The 15,659-nt window shown below is 44.8% G+C and overlaps 1 long non-coding RNA gene across 1 annotated transcript in view; it reads left to right on the top strand.

The window, feature by feature from the left end:
- The first annotated feature begins 2,583 nt into the window (after window positions 1–2,583).
- LOC135577153 (uncharacterized) overlaps window positions 2,584–15,659 on the top strand; it is a 232,347-nt gene continuing 219,271 nt past the window's right edge. The window contains exon 1 of the long non-coding RNA XR_010468737.1: window positions 2,584–3,110. This is a non-coding gene — a long non-coding RNA (uncharacterized LOC135577153). The remainder of the gene's footprint in view (window positions 3,111–15,659) is intronic.

Here is a 15,659-nt window from a genome sequence, read left to right on the forward strand (position 1 = left end):
AGCCTTAAGATCTTTTAAGGTAGTGATTATAAGCTTCCATATAGTTACTAATGATTTAGCTTCTTTATCTCCATTGCTGACTTTATTCCATAATTTCTGCTCTATATCGTCCCAAAGTTCAAGTTTAAGTTTTGAGTCACTAATGCTCGTAACATTCTTTTCAGGTTTTAATTGCTTCACTGTAGTAATTATCAGTTTCCAGGTGGTTACAAGGCCGTGAATATATTTTTCACGGCGACTAATTGCCTTCCACAACACAGTTCCCATTTTTTCCCAAGTCTCTATTTGAAAAACTCCTAACAGGTCAGCAGGAAACCCATTGCCTCTGCACCAAATTAATAGTCTTTTGAGGTTACTCCCCTCATACTTCACCCCTCTCTTAGAGAGAATACGCGAGAGGAGCCACAGTATTTCTTCTTCTTCTTTAAAAATATTCTGCCCCATCTTCTCTCGCCCCCAGCTACACCCCACTTTTCTAAAAAGAGTTGTAATAAATTTAGGGCTACCTCAAAATCCATGTTGCTCACGCTTCCTTGATTAAGGCACCACATCAACTTTTTCCATTATATTCGTTGCAGCCTTTCCAGCAGCCCTTGCAGACGGCAAACCCCTTTTGGACGGTTCAGGCCTTCAGATCGACATGCCGCATCACCAGCGTTCAGTCGATCTTAGCCCCCCTGGTCGCTGCTACTGGTGCTTCCTGCATCCGCCACTCTGAGTGGAGACGTTAGGTCCCTGTTTGGGTGCCACTTTTGAGCAGCAGAGGAACAAGCTGAGACGACTCAATATGAGTGATAAAGCATAGTTCGCTTTATTAGTTTAAACAGTGCATACTTATACAGTCTACAATAATTATGCCTACTTGTCACTCACTAATTGGCTTAAGCTCTAATGGTCACATTTGCATGGTCCTCCTACTTGCGGTTCACTAGCTATGCATGTTTCCTTAAAGTTATTTATGAAACTCTGCCAAGGTCGCAGGGTCCCCGCCAATTCTGCTGATGCAGTCAGTAGTCTCCACTGCGGCCTAGTCTTGCTACTTATGCTAAGGCTTTCAGAACAGGCTCTGCTCGTACAACTGCTCTGTAGACCCATGTCCTTTGTCCTTAAGCCATTCCCTAACACTCCACTAGATACAGGCCTCCAACTAGACTCCGCCCCATTGGCCACAACTCTCTGGCTTCTTCCCTTCAGCCACTTCGCAGTCCCCCTCACTACCCGATCATCCAGACCGCACTCCCACACTTAAACTGTAAGGATGCTGTGGGAGACTGTGTCAAATGCCTTACTCAAGTCAAGGTAGAACACATCAACTGCTCTGCCATCATCTATCCACCTCGTTATGTCCCCATAAAAGGCAATGAGGTTGGTCAAGCACGACTTCCCCTTGGTGAAGCCATGTTGACTGTCCCTAATGACCCTCTTATCCTTCATATGCCTTGAGATGGCACCAAGGCTCAGTTGTTCCATCAGTTTCCCAGGAATGGAGGTGAGGCTGACCAGTCTATAGTTACTCCGGTCCTCCTTCTTGCCCTTTTTGAAGACTGGAGTGACATTTGCTTTCCTCCAGTCCTCAGGCATCTCTCCCACTTCCCACAGCTTGGCAAAGATGATGGAGAGCGGTCCAGCAATGACCTCAGCCAGCTCCCTCAGCACCCATGGGTGCATCCCATCCGGACCCTTGGATTTATGGATGTCCAGATTGCCTAACTGCTCCCTAACCCAGTCCTCATCAACTGAGGCAAACTCCTCCATTGTCCTGACTTCCTCTGGGGCCTCAGGGGTACAGAGCTCCTCAGGACAGCCTCCAGCAGAGTAGACAGAGACAAAGAAGGCATTCAGTAACTCTGCCTTCTCTGTATCTTCTGTCACCAGGGCACCCACCTCATTCATCAGTGGGCCTACATTGCCTCTGGTGGTAGTTTTATCTGCCATGTATTTGAAGAAGCTCTTTCTGTTTTCCTTGATCCCTCTCGCCAGGTTTAATTCTAAGGAGGCCTTAGCTTTCCTAATTGCCTCCCTACATCCTCTGACAACAGTCTTATATTCTTCCCAAGTGGCCAGCCCTTCCTTCCATGATCTGTAAACTCTCCTCTTCCACTTGAGCTTACCCAGCAGTTCCCTGTTTAACCACACAGGTCTTCTGGCTCCCTTCCTTGACTTCCTACGTGTCGGGATGCTCTGATCTTGAGCCTGGTAGAAACAGTCCCTGAACACTAACCAACTATCATGGGCCTCTTTACCTTCAAGCAGCCCTGCCCATGGGATTTCCTATAGCAATTGCTTGGAAAGGCCAAAATTTGCCCTACTGAAGTCCAGGGTTGCAATTCTCCTTGCTTTTCTATTCCTGCCACACAAGATCCTGAACTCCACCATTCAAGCCACAAGTGAATACAATGTTGTTTCAAACTTTCTTTTATCAGGATTCCCCACTAAGTTACTCTAATGTGTGATGATGCATCCTAAGGAGAGCAAGGTGATATTTTAGTATTTTAGTGGAACTGGTTCCCATTTTGTTATTATGTTCCTGGTTTCAGAGGATGAAAAACATATCTGCATATACTATCTTACACCCTGCATGTGGGTTGTCTGAATTTAGAGTTGACGAGTTAGTTTTCTGTATTTGGAGTTAATAGGCTAGTTTGCTGTATGAATAAAGTTAAGTGTTGCGGTAGTTGTGAGGCGACTTGGAGGCGGGGAGCTTGTGGTCGGTGGGGGTGCCTGCGCCCTGGAGCGGGGGACAGCTTGTGACTACGAGATAACAATCTTGTTACCATGCGAACACTGCCTGACTAAGATTCCCGCCTTAGCTAGCTTAATGTCTGTTAAAGTGATTAGCCAATCAGCATGAAACATGTGTGCCTTAGACTATATAAATGTATGTTTGCCATACAATAAAGCAGACACCTTGCTTGCATCAAGCTGCGTCCCCGTCTCTCAATCGCGGCAAATTGGTGACCTCCGACGTGATCGTCAGCGACGAAACCGCCGAGGATTGAAAAACCGCCTACCTGGTGGCATGTCGCGAGTCCCGCAGAACGTGGAATGAGCTGCTGAAAGGAAGCAGGATAAGCCGGCCGGCCAAACAATCCCTCCGTCTGGAACGAGAGGTGAGCTGCGGGAAACTAGCAAAATGGGGAATCAGGAGTCTTCCCCTGAGAGAGACGTTTATGAGCCTATGAAAGCTCTACTTAAGAAGCATGGGAAAAAGACTCTTTCGGAACAAGATCTTAAGTTAATCCTTAAATGGGTGCAGGTTAAGATCCCCGCGGTGACTGCTTCTTCTATTTTTACGCGTGAACTTTGGGACGATGTGGGGGTAAAGTTATGGGACGCAGCTACCTCAGGAGATGAGGAAGAGCAGCATATGCTCCCCAGTTGGAGAAAAATCTTTGAAACCATAAAGGCACAAGAGCAAAATCAGCGAGGCTCCGAGGAGGGAGCTCAGTCACCTCCTCCCTGCCCTTCTAAAATCGCTGGTGGGGCGGAACCCTCTGCGCCACCGTTAGCTTGTGCTGCTGGATATCCCCCGGAGGGTGATCCCTTTGACCCGGGTCCGATTGACCCTGAAAAGGAACCTAATCTTTTTCCCCCTGATCCTCATGAGGTTTGGGGAAAGATTAAGCGCCAAGCGATAAACGAGGGGGAGTTGGAAATAGCCAGAACTATAGTAGCCCCCGTTATATACCAAGGACGAGGGGGGGCTCAGGCTCAGTGGGAAGCTCTTTCTTTTTCGGTCATTAAGGAGTTGCGCCGTACAGTTACCGAGCATGGGTTGTCTTCCCCTTATTTTGCAAGCCTTTTATCTTCTGTATTCGATACATATGTCATGACCCCACATGATTTAAAATCTCTCGCGCGATTGTTATTAACCCCAACACAATATACAATGTGGGAGTCTCAATGGAGAACGGGATTGCAGACAGTTTTGCTGGGTTATGCAGGACATGCTAATGCCGCCTTAGCTGCATTGACTATAGAGCACCTCACAGGAACAGGGCAGTTTTCGGACCCGGCAGCCCAAGCTAGGGACATTCCTCGGGAGGCTTTGGAAGCAGGCAGAGAAGAAGCGAAAAGGGCCTTGTTGAGAGTTCCTGACTCTGGCAGACCCCAAAAAGCATTCACTAGTATCACTCAGGAACCCCGTGAGCCGTATATGCAGTTTATAGATAGATTAAAACAAGCCTTAGAGCGGCAAGTTGATAACGTACAGGCTCGGGAGATTCTACTCCTTAAACTGGCTGTGGAAAACGCTAACGCCGATTGTAAAAAGCTCTTAAAGTCTCTCCCAAATCAAAACCCTACCTTAATTGAAATGGTGGAAGCCTGTAATAGAATTGGCACTATGGATCATAAATATGAGGCCATGGCTGCTGCTTTTGCGGCCATGCACGGCCCGATGGGCGCCGACCCACAGCGAAACTGCTATGGGTGTGGAAAACCGGGACACCTTAAAAAAGATTGCTTTAGTGCCAATGCTGGGAAACGACCCCAAATACCTGGAGTTTGTCCTAAGTGCCAAAAAGGGTGCCACTATGCTAGCCAATGTAGATCTAAATATGATTCCCAAGGGCGCCCCATACAGGGAAACCGATTGCAGAGCGCGGGACCGCGGCGCGCACAGACACAAGTTCCGCGACCGGCGCCCCCACAAACGCCGGGGGGGGAAACAGGAGTGTTTCCAGTCTCCGCCCAGCAACAGCAGAGAGCGCCGGCCTGGACCTGGCAACCGCCCACACAGTAACGCTACTTGATTCCTCTGTTCACTTACTGCCTACCAAAATTGCAGGTCCTTTGCCCCCTCGAATGCAGGCTTTATTATTAGGAAGATCGTCCACCACTCTGTCAGGACTTTTTGTATTGCCCGGAGTAATCGATCCTGACAGTAATTCAGAAATTAAAATTATGGCCTGGACCCCGTTTCCTCCTTGTACAGTGCCAGAGGGAAGTCGTATCGCTCAATTGATACTGATCCCTAAGGAAGACTATGTCCCAATCCCTGACCAATTGCTCCCGCAGAGACAGGGAAGTTTTGGATCTACGGGAGAACCACTAATTTTATGGGTTCAAGCCATCTCACAAAAACGTCCTATATGTCAATGCACCCTCATTCGCAGAGGTCAGCAAGTCATGTTAAGTGGAATTATTGATACAGGTGCAGATGTTACCGTTATTTCTCAAGCAAAGTGGCCTTCTAGGTGGCCTTTAGCTGATGTCTCTCAGACATTAGCAGGAATTGGGGGGTATGGAGCTAGCCGCCAAAGCGCAGAAATAATACAAGTTCAAAATTCAGAAGGACAAGTTGCCTCAGTCAAACCGTTTATCTTACCAGTACCTATGGTCTTGTGGGGGCGTGATGTGTTGTCTCAGTGGGGGATGTCTATCCAGACACATTTTTAGGTGGGGCCATTGAGGGGCGTGAAACCCTAAAGTTAACTTGGAAAACAGATACTCCTATTTGGATTGATCAATGGTCCCTGCCGCTGGAAAAACTTCACGCCTTCCAAGAAATAGTTAATGAACAACTATCTATGGGACATATTGTACCCTCTACGAGTCCTTGGAACTCGCCTATTTTTGTTATTAAAAAACTGACTGGCAAGTGGCGCTTCCTCCATGACCTCAGAAAAATTAATGACGCTATGGAAGACATGGGGGCCCTGCAACCTGGGCTTCCGTCACCCGCCATGATCCCTAGAGATTGGCATTTAACCATCATAGACCTCAAAGATTGTTTTTTCAACATTCCATTGCATCCAGATGATGCTCCTAAATTTGCCTTTTCGGTTCCTAGCGTCAACATGCAAGCTCCTTTGCAAAGATACCAGTGGGTTGTGCTACCGCAGAGAATGAAAAATAGCCCTACAATATGCCAATGGTACGTTGCAAAAATACTTAGTCCTGTCAGAACTGTAGTACCTGCTGCATTGTTATATCATTATATGGATGACATTCTAGTGGCAGCACAGCACCATGAAGTCATGGAGGAAGCTGTAGCCCTTGTCGTGGCTGCTGTAAAATCAGCAGACCTCTGTATTGCACCAGAAAAAATTCAAAAAATACCACCTTGGAAATACTTAGGATGGCGTATAAGGGCTCAGACTATTGCTCCGCAACCTTTACAAATACAGGCGAATGTAAAGAATTTACATGACGTGCAAAAACTGCTGGGAACAATCAATTGGGTCAGACCATTGTTAGGAATCACTAACGCGGATCTTCGTCCCTTATTCGAAATGCTTAAAGGAAGCTCGGACTTAAACGCTCCGCGAAGTCTCAGTCCTGAAGCCATAGCTTCCTTGCATAAAGCTGCGGCAGCGATTACCTCCAGACAAGCGCATCGATGGGAACCAGAATTGCCTTTTCAATTAATCATCCTTAACCCTGCTAGACAGCCTCATGCACTTATTTTCCAATGGGACTGCCAGAAAACGGACCCTTTACTGATCATTGAATGGATTTTTTTTACCTAACCAAGCCACAAAGACGATTTCTACCCAACATGAGATGTTTGCATCTTTAATCATCAGGGCCAGACAGCGATTACTTACCCTGGCGGGCACGGACTTTACCCTTATATGTATGCCAGTAACAAGTGTTTACCTACAATGGTTACAACAACAATCAGATGCACTAGGCATAGCTCTAACTGGCTATGCAAGCCAATTCACTTCTCATCCACCTTCTCACAAACTGTTAAGCATCGATTTTCACCTTTTACCTATTCCAAAGCAGAGTGACCGGCCTTTACAAGCCCTCACTGTATTCACAGATGGGTCTGGCAAATCTCACAAGTCTGTCGTCCTTTGGTGGGATGATCATTGGGAACAGTGGAACTCAGATGTAGAGACTGTACAGGGCTCTCCTCAAATAGTAGAATTGTCTGCAGTTGTTCGAGTGTTTCGAAAATGGTCTATTCCTCTCAATGTAATCACTGATTCTGCTTATGTTGCAGGAATTGTTAGCCGAGCAGAAGCTTCTGTGCTACGAGATGTTTCTCATACGGCACTGTTTAATTTGTTACAAGAACTTATCTTTCTGTTAAATTCCCATCTTCACCCTTATTTTATTATGCATGTTCGATCTCACACTTCTCTACCTGGTTTTATTGCAGAAGGGAACCAACAAGCGGATTTGCTTACGCTACCGGTGCAGGTGTTACCAGATCGATTAGCGCAAGCTAGACTCAGCCACTCCTTTTTTCATCAAAACGCTGCAGGCCTTAAGCGTCAATTTGACCTCACTATACAACAAGCCCATAATATCATTGCGGTGTGTCCTGATTGTCAAAGGCACTCTTTCCCTTCTATAGCAGAAGGAGTCAACCCCAGAGGGCTACAGAGCCTTCAACTCTGGCAAACAGATGTCACTCATTTTGCTGAATTTGGTCGTTTAAAGTTTGTTCATTGCTCTATTGATACATTTTCAGGAATGTTATTTGCTTCCTGTCATATAGGAGAAAAAGCACGTGATGTGCAAAAACATCTAATGCGCGCTTTTGCTACTTTAGGGGTACCCTCTCAAATTAAAACTGACAATGGCCCCGCATATGTATCTAAAACCTTAACAACCTTTTTTGCCTCTTGGGGTATATCACATGTTACAGGTATCCACTCTCCTACGGGACAAGCTTTAATAGAACGTTCCCACCAAACCTTAAAACGCCTGTTATTAAAACAAAAAGGGGGAATAGGAGCCGCTATGCCAGAGGAGCGAATACAGAAAGCCTTGTATGTTTTTAACTTTTTGAATTGTTCCCTATTAGACAGCCATCCTCCAGTAGTTTGTCATTTTAGCACAAACACCCTTTTTGAACCCAAGATTAAGCCGCCAGTATTGATCCGGGACCCCGAAACAGGTAAGATAATGGGACCCTATCCCCTTGTCACGTGGGGAAGAGGCTATGCTTGTGTTTCCACAGAAAGAGGTCCTCGCTGGATCCCAGCTAAAAACGTGAGACCTTTTCGAGAGACACTGCAGCAGCCTCCTGAAGACATTCCTGGTCCTGATCCTGCGACTGATATAGAAGACACTACCTATCAATAATTGAATGAACTCTGTTCCAGAGGTTAACAAATGGGAGCTTAAATGTCCCCAATGTGAAAAATGTAATCCGTGGATTTGTAGAATTTGTGCTAATTGTGGGAAATCACAGTGGCTAAATCGCCATACAGTAGGACGCTGGTGTGATAACTGCCTAACAATTGAGTGGAATACAGTTCAGGTGTTATTGATAACAGGTAGAGAGACAGAATATTCTCCCCGGTATGATTATTATTCTAACGATTGGGGGAAAATTGTAGCACAAAGGTCTGGGGACATTTTATATTCTAAGATTGAATGCGCCAAAGACATTCAAATACCGCAGATTTGGGTAGTCACCCCCGGAAAGTGGGAACAGACAAAATGAGAGTGTATATGGAGGAAGAGCAAACAATTACGAAAATGGGCAAAAGAATAGTTGTTTTACTTGTGATTATAGCTGCTGGTATGGGCTTTGATTTGCACCACGTTGATCCTCATACTAATGTGTGGCTTACCTGGGCTAATCGTACCGGGACTACAGATTTTTGTTTGTCTTTAGCGCAAGTAGGTGACCCGTTTAGGACATGTTTAATTGGATACCCGTATGTAGATTTGATGGATTTTGTAGGGTACGTAAACGAGTCAGACTTGGAAAGCAATCTCAACCGCTCATACTGGAGCTGGCGTAATGACAACCTAAGGGGCTTGTGAGTTTCTGTTCTTTTAATGATTTGTGCATTATTAATAGTAATCCCATGTGTGTTACAATGCTTGCAAAAATCAATAACTGCTTCAATGAACAAGATTTTCCTTGTGCAGCAAGGAGCGGACTAAGATCAGAAAGAAATTACAAAAACCCCCAGTACGGAGCTGTTACTGAAATAAGATGTCCTCGAGTTGGTCGTTCGCTGACCTTGGGAGGGTCAGTTAATTAAAACAAAAAGGGGGAGATGTGGGTTGTCTGAATTTAGAGTTGACGAGTTAGTTTTCTGTATTTGGAGTTAATAGGCTAGTTTGCTGTATGAATAAAGTTAAGTGTTGCGGTAGTTGTGAGGCGACTTGGAGGCGGGGAGCTTGTGGTCGGTGGGGGTGCCTGCGCCCTGGAGCGGGGGACAGCTTGTGACTACGAGATAACGATCTTGTTACCATGCGAACACTGCCTGACTAAGATTCCCGCCTTAGCTAGCTTAATGTCTGTTAAAGTGATTAGCCAATCAGCATGAAACATGTGTGCCTTAGACTATATAAATGTATATTTGCCATACAATAAAGCGGACACCTTGCTTGCATCAAGCTGCGTCCCCGTCTCTCAATCGCGGCACCTGCACACTGTAATTTAACTTAAGCCACGTGACTTTAATCAAGGTGTTTTAAGCTTGTCTTCTGCTTTATACAGATCACACGCTAAAGCATACCACCATACATTTAAACCGTAATTACTGTAATTAGCACACACTCACACAGACACACAGACACTTTTACCAGCTGGTTGGTTTTAGGACAGATAGCTGTCTCGGATAGCGCTGAGAATGGACTGCATGGAATGCCCAGGCACTTACAAAAGATAACGCACAGTTACAGACTGACTATTACTTCTTCAGCAGCTGCAAAAGTAACCCGAGAGATTCTGCATTACCTTTCACCTTGCAAAAATCGTTAGAAGGTCTGTCCTGGCTCCCAAAATCAGGACACAGAAATCTCGGGGTTGCTTGATCCACTCCCAAGACTGCTAGCGGCCGACTCTCGTTCGGACAGCAGCCCCCACTTCCCAGGTACCCTTTTACACCAAATACCACTGCGGAAACCCTGGCCACATGCGGGCATCCCCTACGACTTAACGGCTCCCCATGTTAAAATGCAACTTTTATTACAACATACCTTATCTGCTGTTATTGCCGGAGGTCTTTAGTCTACTCCCGCAGTGACCAGCTGGGAGCGGAGGTGTCACGGTTTTGATTGCGAGGTGACAATAAAACGGTGGCAGATGGCATAGTTGCAGTACTTGTTATGTTTACAGCAGCAACAGTGCCCAGTGTGTGAGAAAGGAGGGGCTGCCTTGTTAGCCTTTGAGGCTGGAGAAGTAACATTATCTGCAGTGACCTTGGCAGTTGGGTTTTGCAGAGGAGCTGGAGCTTGGGCCTGCGAAGCTGAAGTGTCTGTGACGGGGGGGGGGGGGCAGTGGCTTGCGCTGCTGCAGTTTTTGCAGTCTTGCTTTTTCTCAGGTGGCTAGGAGTGCTTTTTGCTAAAGCTTCCAAAGACACACCGCAAATCTCAGGACTAAAAAGAGACGCAAACCTCCTATTGAACCTCATTTCTCTTAACAGTAACACAAACTGACACACATTCAGAAAACCAAATAGCACCATCACAGTTCTATCAAAACTCCAAGGATATTCAAAGCTCTCTAAAACATTTGTAAACTGTCCTAGAGAGAAAGTGAAAGTATTGTTAGTCAGCCATTCTAAAGATTTGCTCGACCAAGTAGCAAACACATAGCCATATTGGTCTTTTATCTCTCACGGAGGTTTTTCAAGATAAAGCAGAAACGAGTAGAAATTCATTAGCGGCTGCAGTATAATGAAATAAACCAGTGCCAAACCACGCAGTATCATCATAACCATCGCCCAGTTTCTTGTTGTTACATAATGAATACTTCGATTCACAAAGAATGCCCAGCACAGGTATGGTGCCACCGAGCACAATGTAGAAAATAACTGATATAACTTATGCCACAACATCTTTAAACCAATGTAATTCACTCTGCCTTAATACCACTAAATAATGTCCGAAGCATACAAAACTGGAAGTATCACAACTCTATGAGTTGGCACCGTGCCAAGAAAAATTGAAAGGTACGTTAGAGCAGTAGAAAAGCCAAAAATCTCCAAATTTACCTCTTTTTAGTTCCAAATTTTAACCCTTTCTCTGCCCCACCTTGGGCGTCAATTATCTGTCGAGGTTTTGATTGTGGGATAACAATAAAATCCCGGCAGATGTATTGTTAACCTCCTCTCCCCCCACTTCCCCCTTCAGCCCCTCTCCCCCCTTCCCACTAAGGACAGGTGATCGGGAGGGAAACAAGGACAGAGAGAAAAGAGTTGGAAAAATTAAAAATGTTTTACTAATGCTACTACTAAGAATAGAGAAAATAATACAAAATATACAAAACCAATCTTGAAAGTCCCTGCAAATGCAGAGCCAGCACCCGAAGTCCTGGATTGGACTCTGCAGCCAATCAGAGCTGGATTCAGTCCATCACTAGGCCTCAGTTCGCAGGGATGACTAGCAAGGTCCTCTCCTACTGTCGGCCATAAGGAAAAGGGACAAGATCCTCGTGATCTTCCACTTTTATATGAAGTACTCACGTGAATGGGATGTTATACTCCGTTGGTCAGTTTCTTGGTCACCTGTTTCTCATTGTCCCTCTCGCGAGATGTGAATCTGTCCTTATCAATAGCCTCGCATTCCATTGCTATGTTTACCAAAACATGTATCTGGTTCTCTAGGAAAATGCAGCTAATATGAAGGCTTTAGCTGACAGGCAAATTCACTAAAAGAAAAAGTTGTTTTTAACAAAACCAGGACATTCCACCCCTTATAATATGCCATTCACAGTATACTTAAACCTTATCAATACAATCTATCAATACAATATAATTAATTACTACTACTATATATATATATATATGTACATATATACACAGGAGTAATTCATCATTCTCTTAATCTGTGGACCATCCTTTGAAAAGTTCATTAAGTTCATTTGTCACAACAGTCTCCCAGGGCAGGAAAAAATGGTACATCTAGTGCATCTCATGACCACTGTTTGTGGGTTAAAGACATCAACTTTGAAGAAGTTGTCAGGCGCCACTCAAAGAAGCTAGCTCTGGTTTCATCATCACTCTCTTGATCTGAAAGACACTTATTAAACACTGTTAGTATAGCAATCAACACCATGCAGTTCAGTATTGCATATTTTCACCTAAAATCAAATCCCCTTGAGGTACACACCAGACTTCTCCATCCTTAAGCATCACCCACCAGGTGCTGCCAGGTCCCTGGGCAAAAACAATCCCACAAATGGGCTTGCCTTTGCCTGAGGCAGGAGTAACCCAGACTGCCTTTCCTAACATATTTTTCATGTGTACTACAGGGGCTTTATCTCCTTCTACAGTATGCAGAATTTCTGAATGGGCAGGCCCGGCTCGATTGGTTGATCCTCTAGTGTTGACCAACCAAGTGGTTTTAGTTAAACGTGAATTCCAGTTTTTAAAGGTTCCACCACCAAGCGCCTTTAGTGTAGTTTTTAGCAAACCATTGTACCTTTCAATTTTCCCAGAGGCTGGTGCATGATATGGAATATGATATACCCACTCAATACCATGTTCTTTGGCCCAATTGTCTATAATACTGTTTTTGAAATGAGTACCATTGTCTGATTCAGTTCATTTTGGCACACCGTGTCGCCAAAGGACTTGCTTCTCAAGGCCCAAGATAGTATTTCGGGCTGTAGCATGAGGTACGGCATATGTTTCCAACCATCCAGTGGTTGCTTCCACCATTGTAAATACATAACGCTTACCTTGACATGTTTGTGGAAGTGTAATATAATCAATCTGCCAAGCTTCTCCATACTTACACTTTAACCATCGCCCCCCTTACCATACAGGTTTTAACCGTTTAGCTCATTTGATTTCGCGCAAGTTTCACATTCATGAGTAACCTGTGAAATAGTGTCCACAGTTAAATCCACCCCTCGATCACGAGCCCATTTATATGTTACATCTCTACCTTGATACCCTGAAGCATCATGGGCCCACCGAGCTAGAAGTTCACCTTTATGTTTCCAGTCCAAGTCCACCTCAGCTACTTGAATCTTAGCAGCTTGATCCGCTTGTTGGTTGTTTAGATGTTTCTCGGTGGCTCGACTTACAGGCAAATGAGCGTCTACATGACGAACTTTTACAGGCAGGCTCTCTAGCCAAGCAGCAATGTCTTGCCACAGTGTGGCAGCCCAAATGGGTTTACCTCTGCATTGCCAGTTGCTTTTCTTCCATTGCTGTAGCCACCCCCACAAGGCATTTGCTACCATCCATGAGTCAGTATAGAGATAAAGTATTGGCCACTTCTCTCGTTCAGCAATGTCCAAAGCCAGCTGGATGGCTTTCACTTCTGCAAATTGACTAGATTCACCTTGTCCTTCAGTGGCTTCTGTAACTTGTCGTGTGGGACTCCACACAGCAGCTTTCCACCTTTGGTGTTTTCCTACAAGACAGCAGGATCCATCTGTGAACAGTGCATACTGCTTATCAGTCTCTGAAAGAGTATTATATGGTGGTGCTTCTTCAGCACGTGTTACTTCCTCCTCGTCTGGAGACATCCCAATGTCTTTGCTTTCTGGCCAGTCTGTAATCACTTCTAAGATTCCTGGGCGATTGGGATTTCCAATTCGAGCTCGTTGCGTGATCAATGCAATCCATTTACTCCACGTAACTTCAGTTGCATGATGCATAGAGGGAACTGTCCCTTTGAACACCCAGCTCAGCACCAGCAGTCGAGGTGCTAGGAGGAGCTGTGCTTCAGTACCAACCACTTCTGAAGCAGCTCGAACTCTTTCATATGCTGCTAGTATCTCTTTTTCAGTTGGAGTATAGTTGGCCTCAGATCCTTTGTATCCTCTACTCCAAAAACCTAAGGGTTGACCTCAGGTTTCTCCTGATGCTTTCTGCCAGAGGCTCCAGGTAAGTCCATTATCTCTGGCTGTGGTGTAGAGCACATTTTTAACATCTAGTCCAGTCTGAACTGGCCCAAAACATGTATCTGGTTTTCCAGGAAAATGCAGCTAATATGAAAGCTTTAGCTGACAGGCAAATTCACTAAATGAAAACTTTGTTTTTAACAAAACCAGGACAGGAGGTCTTCCGAAAAAAAAAGCTTCGGGGTGCACCAAAGTCATCCGTTCTCAGCGGTTCATGCGGCTGAGCAGAACACCCTCCTGCCTGGCTCGCCAAAATGAGGCACGGAAATGACCTTACAACCTATGAGATTGTAAAGAAGGTATGTATTTACAGCACTGGACACATGGGGGAATAATTCCACCTAAGACGTGTGCAAATTTCTGGTATCTGTGAGCTTGGTTAAATGCAGTAAAGTGTTACATATTCATGAAAGTTCTACAAACTCCTATACATATTCATAACCTGTCCCCGAGAAGGCGGTTGTTATTGCAATTGATTGTGAACTGGGTCTTCTTCACTGTACATTTTTACCTTTGGCCTGGTATGCTGAGTTGTCTGGGACTCAAATTGATGAGTTAGTTAGAATTGGCTTATCTCCTGTCTTGTGCCCAAGTTTCTGTTATCTAGTTCACCCAAGGATGCACCCAAGGCTTTTTATCTTTTCAAGGCCTGTGAAGTCGTCAGCCAACTCCTGTTTCTCATACAATAAGTTACAAAAAGTTACACAAAGCTAAGCAAGGCTAGGCAATTGTGATGTGGGTTAAGGGTTAGCTAAGTGTTAGCTCCTTAGTTCTTTAAATGTTAGTTCTTTAAGTGTTAATTAGTTAATTCCCTGTATCAGTGGGAAGTGGCAGAAGAACAGTTTCACCATTTATTTCCTTTGTATAGCTATTAAATGACTGTTCAACTGTCTATTAATGGATAAGTAATTATATTTTCCATTGTATTCTCTCTTTAAAACTACACAAAACCAGACATTTTTTGAAGTAATTCATTAAAAACCCCAGAAGTTAGACTCCGCTGTTTGACAATGCATTCAAAACAAAAGGTAACATTTTTTTATATAGGTTTCCGATTTCCTAGAATTTATTTGTGAAGGCTTAGTCCCGCATACAAGGTCATCCTTCTCGAAGTTTTTCCAAATTTCATAGAATCACAGAATCATAGAATAGCTTGCGTTGGAAGGGACCTTCAAAGGTCATCTAGTCTGACCCCCCTGCCATGAGCACAGACATCTTCAACTAGATCAGGTTTCTCAGAGCCCTGTCCAAACTGGCCTTGAGTGTTTTGAAGGATGGGGCATCTACCACCTATCTGGGCAACGTATTGCAGTGTTTTACCACCTTTGTTTTAAAAAAAGTCTTCTTCATGCCTAGCCTGAATCTACTCTCTTTTACTTTAAAACCATTCCCCCTTGTCCTATCGCAAAAAGCCCTGCTAACAAGTCTGTCCCCATCTTTCTTATAGGCCCCTTTTAAGTACTGAAAGGCTACAATAAGGTGTCCCTGGAGCCTTCTCTTCTCCAAGCTGAACAACCGCAAATCTCTCAGCGTTTCCTCATCTGAGATGAGTTCCAGCCCTCTGATCATTTTTGTGGCCCTCCTCTGGACCCTCTCCAACAGGTCTATGGCGTTCTTGTTCTGAGGGTTCCAGAGCTGGATGCAGGTACTCCAGGTGGGGGTCTCACCAGAGCACAGGAGCAGAATCACCTCCCTTGACCTGCTGGTCATGCTTCTTTTGATGCAGACCAAGATACAATTGGCCTTCTGGGCTGCAAGCACACATTGCCGACTCATGTCCAGTCTTTCTTCCACCAGCACTGTTGGAACTACCCACTTATTCCAAAACTTATAAGCTATATGTCAAACCTTGACTTTACTACGGCAATCTTATTAA

The sequence above is a fragment of the Columba livia genome, chromosome W (assembly GCF_036013475.1).
Source record: "Columba livia isolate bColLiv1 breed racing homer chromosome W, bColLiv1.pat.W.v2, whole genome shotgun sequence".
NCBI lineage: Eukaryota > Metazoa > Chordata > Aves > Columbiformes > Columbidae > Columba > Columba livia.